The sequence below is a fragment of the Eptesicus fuscus genome, chromosome 11 (assembly GCF_027574615.1).
Source record: "Eptesicus fuscus isolate TK198812 chromosome 11, DD_ASM_mEF_20220401, whole genome shotgun sequence".
Classification (NCBI taxonomy): Eukaryota; Metazoa; Chordata; class Mammalia; order Chiroptera; family Vespertilionidae; genus Eptesicus; species Eptesicus fuscus.
The window spans coordinates 4782471-4788470 of NC_072483.1; positions in this window are offsets into that span (position 1 = coordinate 4782471).

Here is a 6000-nt window from a genome sequence, read left to right on the forward strand (position 1 = left end):
CTCTCCAGGGCCGACATACTGAACATTACACTCCAGCCTAACATTAAAGGAAGCATGGGAATAGTGGCTTAATGCTAGGAGGAAGAAGAGTGCTACTAGGAAGTAGATGTTCCATAACTTCAAAAATGCCTCAGCCAACTTCATAAGAAACATTAGCTAGGTTAGTCCTGGGATTATTATACTGATATATATATATATATATATATATATATATATATATATATATATATATATATCTGAAACATAAAGCATTCAAATAACAGTTTAAATTGGTTCCATGAACGAGCTTAAGCCATCTTAATTTAGCTTAAAAAAAGAAGAAAAAAAAAAGACCATACAAAAGAAGAAAAATACCAACCAAACACAATTCTTCTCCTCCATCCGTTCACTAAACATCTCGTGAAGAAAGGAGATGCAGGTTGTATATTTCAGAGCAGGCATGATGACCCACCTGTCCATTGAGCCAGCTCCTACGAGGTTCAGGATGCACTGGCATCTGAGGCATGGTTAGCTACAGCAAATCCTCCCTGCTAACCTTCGGAGGAGCCCATAGGCTCTGGAGCATATCACATTTTCAAATCTGCACACATGCACACTCACACACACACATACACACGTCTTCTTATAGGCATAATGTGCTAGACAAGGCGGTGACAGATTTCCTAGTCTTTGCCCCATTGATGACAAAGCATCGAAGAAACTCAATAATTCCTTCGAGAAGGCATCTTGAGCTCACTCACCAGGAGGAGGTAAGAATGCTGGGGATCTTGCTGCAACAATATCCCTCACCCTTTGCCTCTGTGTCCACTTGGAGAAAAACATAAGGGGAAGCAATAGAAATGCCCCAGAATGTGGGCAAGCCAACAAAATGCTCCACAGAAGTGGAATGTTCTTGCTCCTTCTCTTTACAAGGCAGATTCTATTGGGGAAACAATCACCACATCACTGTTCTCAGCCTTGACAGTGGGCATTCCATCTTGTTCCCAGTGTGCATCCCCAGTATTAAGGCAGTCCTGCGCGAGGAGGCTCCCAGCGAGGCATGCACTGGCTTCTTCTGACTTCCGGACTTTTCAGGCTCTGCTTTCAGAGAACGTGGTGTAAGGATTTAGTTTGTAATCTATTTCTCAATTTTAAGATGTTCTAATTACACAGGCTCTCCTTGAAATTTTCTCTGAATTGTTAATCATTTCATCACTTCCATTATATCTTTTTGCTAGTAAATTTGTTTTAATGTGATTCTAACAAAGGCACCGTTTTTTTTCTTCTCCTTTAATAAGATGAATGATCTATTAACAGGAGGAAAGATCTTTAAATACTGTTTTTTTTCCCCTGCCCTGTCCTTTTCTATTTCCACTTTTACTTTTGAGTTTTCTATTTCTATAAAAAGTCTGTATAAATCAGCCATTTGCTGGGCTATGCAGTCCTTTGTCCCGGGAGATAAAAGTCTCCATGAAATGTAGTGGGTTTAGCCTGAAGCCTCTCTGATAATGAAACGGAAAGGAAAAGGAAGGTGTGAGTAATAAAGCTGGGAAAAACAAGGACGATATTTTGCTGATACAGTGCTTACGGAAGAAGTAGAGGACTAGACACGCCAACGTAGAGTATTTGCTTTTCTCATCTACATATATATGATCATAGGCAGTTCGGCAGGGTGAAGAATTTGCAATGCTCCTTCCTTGCCACTGAGAACCTGCCAGTGTACCTCCCTGCATATGTAGACTCTCTATACCACACACTACATACCCTAGGCCTGAAGACAAATGACAAGACAGCGCACTCTGCATGCTACTCTTAGAATAGAGTCTCGGGGCTGCATTAGAAATACTTATACAGGGTGCGATTATCTCATAAACTCAGCAAACCTCCTTTTACTGGATACATATGACAGCAAGTGAGCTGCCTCCTCCAAAGAAAACTCAATTTTCAGTTATAAATAGTGCCAACTCTGTCTTTTCTCAGTGGTACCACAATCCATGTAGTTTTGTGCAGTCTCTTAATTGTGTGAGTTTTTCAATCTTTGAACAATTATACTCTAAAAAAGATTTTGAAATATTTCTAATCCCTCCTTTACCACCCTTCCTGCTTCAGTAATCACATTTTCCGAATGCCTGCTCTGGCCAACTGGACTATCATAAGTCTCCACTTTAACCTTCAGTCTTTGTTAACTGCTGTTTACACAAAAAAATTAATCAAATGTGGTCACCGTACAGTAAAACCAAAAATACCTATGTAATTTCACATTTTAAGGGGGCTATTTCATTGATATCCTTCCACCAGACAAATCTATTTATGCAAGCAATAGTACATCTGTTTACCATATATCATATTTAACACCCACTGCATCATTCATTGTATCAGTAAGTTAGATTGCCATGGTTTCTATGAGAATTCATCTGGAGAATTAGAGACTTGTCACTTCTCTAGATATATTTTTATGAAAAGCTTAGCCTCTTCTATTCACTCTCAACTGCATATGAGAGATTTATCTTAAGGATCCTGGGGCAGCTTTTGAAAATAGGTATTATTCTCTTTAATATTAACAGGCATGGTAATAAGCCAACTTCCCCCTTTCGCCACCATAAAGCAGGACCAGAACAAAAGAACTAGATTATTCCCTTCTTTCTTTCTTCACTCATGAGGTATTTATTCAGTGCTCAGTACCCCAGGAGCTGTGCTAGATTTTGAATGTGAAATATAAATTACACCTTGTGCTTGCCCGAAGTCTAACACATTTTGTTGTAACGGGCATATCTTGTTATAGTAGGGTATGCATAAAGTGCTGTAGAATGTAGAACAAAGGTACTGCACAATTATTTTTGTGAAGCCCTTGCTAGAGACTTAAAAAAAAAAGGCAAATTTCTGGAAAATATTTGTAATCTTTTTTCTTGTTTATTACTTTCACCTTCAATAAGCCACTTTTTCTCCTCAAAGCAAATACATATTGATGCAGAAATGTTCCTGCAGGTGGAGACAGAATGAATCTTTAGGGGCAGCAGGAGTCAATGTCCCTGTCTCTAAAGTATATCTGGAGGCTGAATTCTCCTTATTCACTTCTGGTTTGGGGATTCTGAAAAGCCCCCTTCCCATCAACCAGTCCTAAGTGACAATTTAGGAACCCTCTTCTCCACTTCTGCTTCCTCCTCCTCTTTTATCAATTCTTCTTTAACATCCAGTTAGGACCTATTGCATGCCATTGCTTTCCCAGATGCTCTTAAGGGTCTTTGTTGTACTCCAACTCCTCCTAAAACCCTCTTTTGTCCTGATGAGCTCTCTTAGAACCAGAAGAAGTGTATATTTGAGCAAATTACTAACTAAATGTTGTTGTCCATTTAAGAGATGTTTCAGCTCTGTGCCCTGGCTGAATTTTTTCAATCCTGAAAGTCACACATGTCTCCTCAGCAGAAAGCTCATTCAGTTAGAGGAGTAGCATAGGGAGCTATAAGTAAAGAGTCTTTTCCAAGATGTTCAGAGAGATAGGAACCAGGCCATTGGAATTATCCTATATAATAAAAGATTAATATGCTAAGTGTCCAGTTGTCCATTCAACCAATCAAAGCATAATATCCTAATAATATGCTAAGGCCGCTCAGCTGCTCGCTATGATGTGCACTGACCACCAGGGGGCAGACGCTCCAACTGATAGGTTAGCTTGCTGCTGAGGTCCAGCTGATCAGGACTGAATGAGACAGGCCGGACATACGCTGGAGCCCTCCTGTGGTCTCTCCCCAGCTGGCCAACCTCCTGTGTCCCTCCCCGGCCCCAATCATGCACCAGTGGGGTCCCTCAGCCTGACCTGTGCCCTCTCGCAATCTGGGACCCCTCGGGGAACATGGGAGAGCTGGGTTCAGCCTGATCCCTCAGGCCAGGCCAAGGGACCCCACTGGTGCACAAATTCATACACTGGGCCTCTAGTTTCTTATAAAAAGGATTGACAGTTTGATCACCAACACCTGGGCTTCCTTTAAATTCTCCCATAGCTACAGTCTAACAAAACCCCTGGTAACACCAGCCTGAACAGGGGAATTTGAGACGCACTTTCCCTTAACCTAAATGATTGGACGCATTTAGTCTTCAGTTGTCCTAAAGGTCACAAGTTGACCCATTAAATAAAGAGGGCCCCTTTTTCCTGCAGATACAAAAGTGATTAATGGAAAAAGTTGAAACCAAACTCAAAACTTTCAGAATATTTTGAGCACAACTGAGTGCTATTTCATGTTTCTCATGCAGTTTGAAAATGTTTTCTCTAAAGGACACAAAGTGTAATTGAATTACTTCCATACACTGTTCTTTAGTTGTTCTTAACATCTTCTCCTATTCCCTCAACCACACACTTGTTAAGCCATCTGTTTTTTAGATATTGGTTGTCCATGGTTTTATCATGCTTTCATAAATTCCATATAGTTGAACCTCCTAGAAAGAATAAAAATGCAAATACACACATATACAGACACTTAGTAAAAATAGGGCTGCTGTTCACGCTTTCTTCAGGACATTCTATACACATATCTGTTTAATAGGGAAAGAAGGACACACATTCCATTTTGAGGTGTCATTTATTTGAAACCATCATATAAGGTTTTAATATTTTACTCTTTTGCTATTTAAGTAAATTTTCTCTTATTTTGCACTAAGGTACTCTGAGGAAGAACAAAAAAGCACATTTTTTAGTGAAATATACTTTGTAAGCTAGTTGTCTGTCATTTGTAGCATATAAAGTCCATGAAGTGGTTAAGCAGACACGAGCAAGAATTAAGATAAAAGTTGTTTTTGATGTTCTGAGCACAGCTGCTGGGAACATGTTGAGGGGGAATGTGTGGCAAAATTTGGTAGCTGTCCCAGGTGAAGGGGGCCACTGAATCCACCATGGACCAGTGGCAACAGCTCTTCCCATTCTCCTGGCTCCTAACTCAGGAGTTTCTTTAGTGCGTTCTGATCATTGGCTCAAACATTAGGGAAAGAGGCAACATCCTGGGCTTTGCATGAAGAATTCTTTACTTAACTTTGCCTAATATTTTTGACAGTTTCCAGCCCTACTCCAACCACATCTCTTTTTTCATGATTTTAATTTCATCAGGATTTCTCTAGAACATTTAGAGCTATCACCATCTGATCTAATGTGCCTAGGTTGAGCACCTAGATACAACTTTAAAGAAATGAAATGGTCAGAGAAAAATCCTAATTCACTCTCCTGAACTATCCTGATTGGAAACACCATTGACAGAATCCCTGAAGTCCTGAAATCCGTAGGCATATCATAATGACAAAAGAAAGTATGACACGCTCCATTTCTGAAAGTCAGGGACCCACCATCTAACACTACCTGAGAATACTGTTTTCTTCAATCCTCCCTGGTGACACAGGAAAACTCTTACAGATAACAGTAAAAAATTAGGAGAGTAGTCCCAAGCCATGAACAAAAGTGAAGCTAATTGTTTTAGAGATTAAATCTTATCTTATTTTGATCATATTCTTCCCTGTCTCAGATGCCATAATAAGCTCAGAGCACATGTAAAGGTACTGTGTATGCAAAAGAAGCATCTCAGTACCCTGTAGAGTCTCTGGAAGACCCATAAAAAGAAACTTTCAGTGAAACTTTAAGGGATAATATTAATAGACATCTACCTAGACATATATTTCTATTATGGCCAACCCCATCCCAAATGCTTCACATGAAATATTAGCATACTTTCTTCTCTTTGAATGGCAGTGTCAACTGTATAACCTTATTCTGTCTAAATATACATACATATCAAACCTTGCTTAAAATGGCATAGTTATATTGTGAGAGGGACTTTGTGTTTAGTGAGGTCCAACACAAGCACTTTCCTTCTGAATCTGTTTGTTTCTTGGCTTCCTGGTGACCCATGATGTCCCAGGCTGCCACTTCCATCAGTCAACTGGAAGAAGCAAAAGGGTGCACAGTGGTCTCTGGGAGCAAGAGCGCTGGCTGAGGGGGAGCTGAGGCTCGGCCTCCATGAATGATGGGTAAGGAGTCAGTTA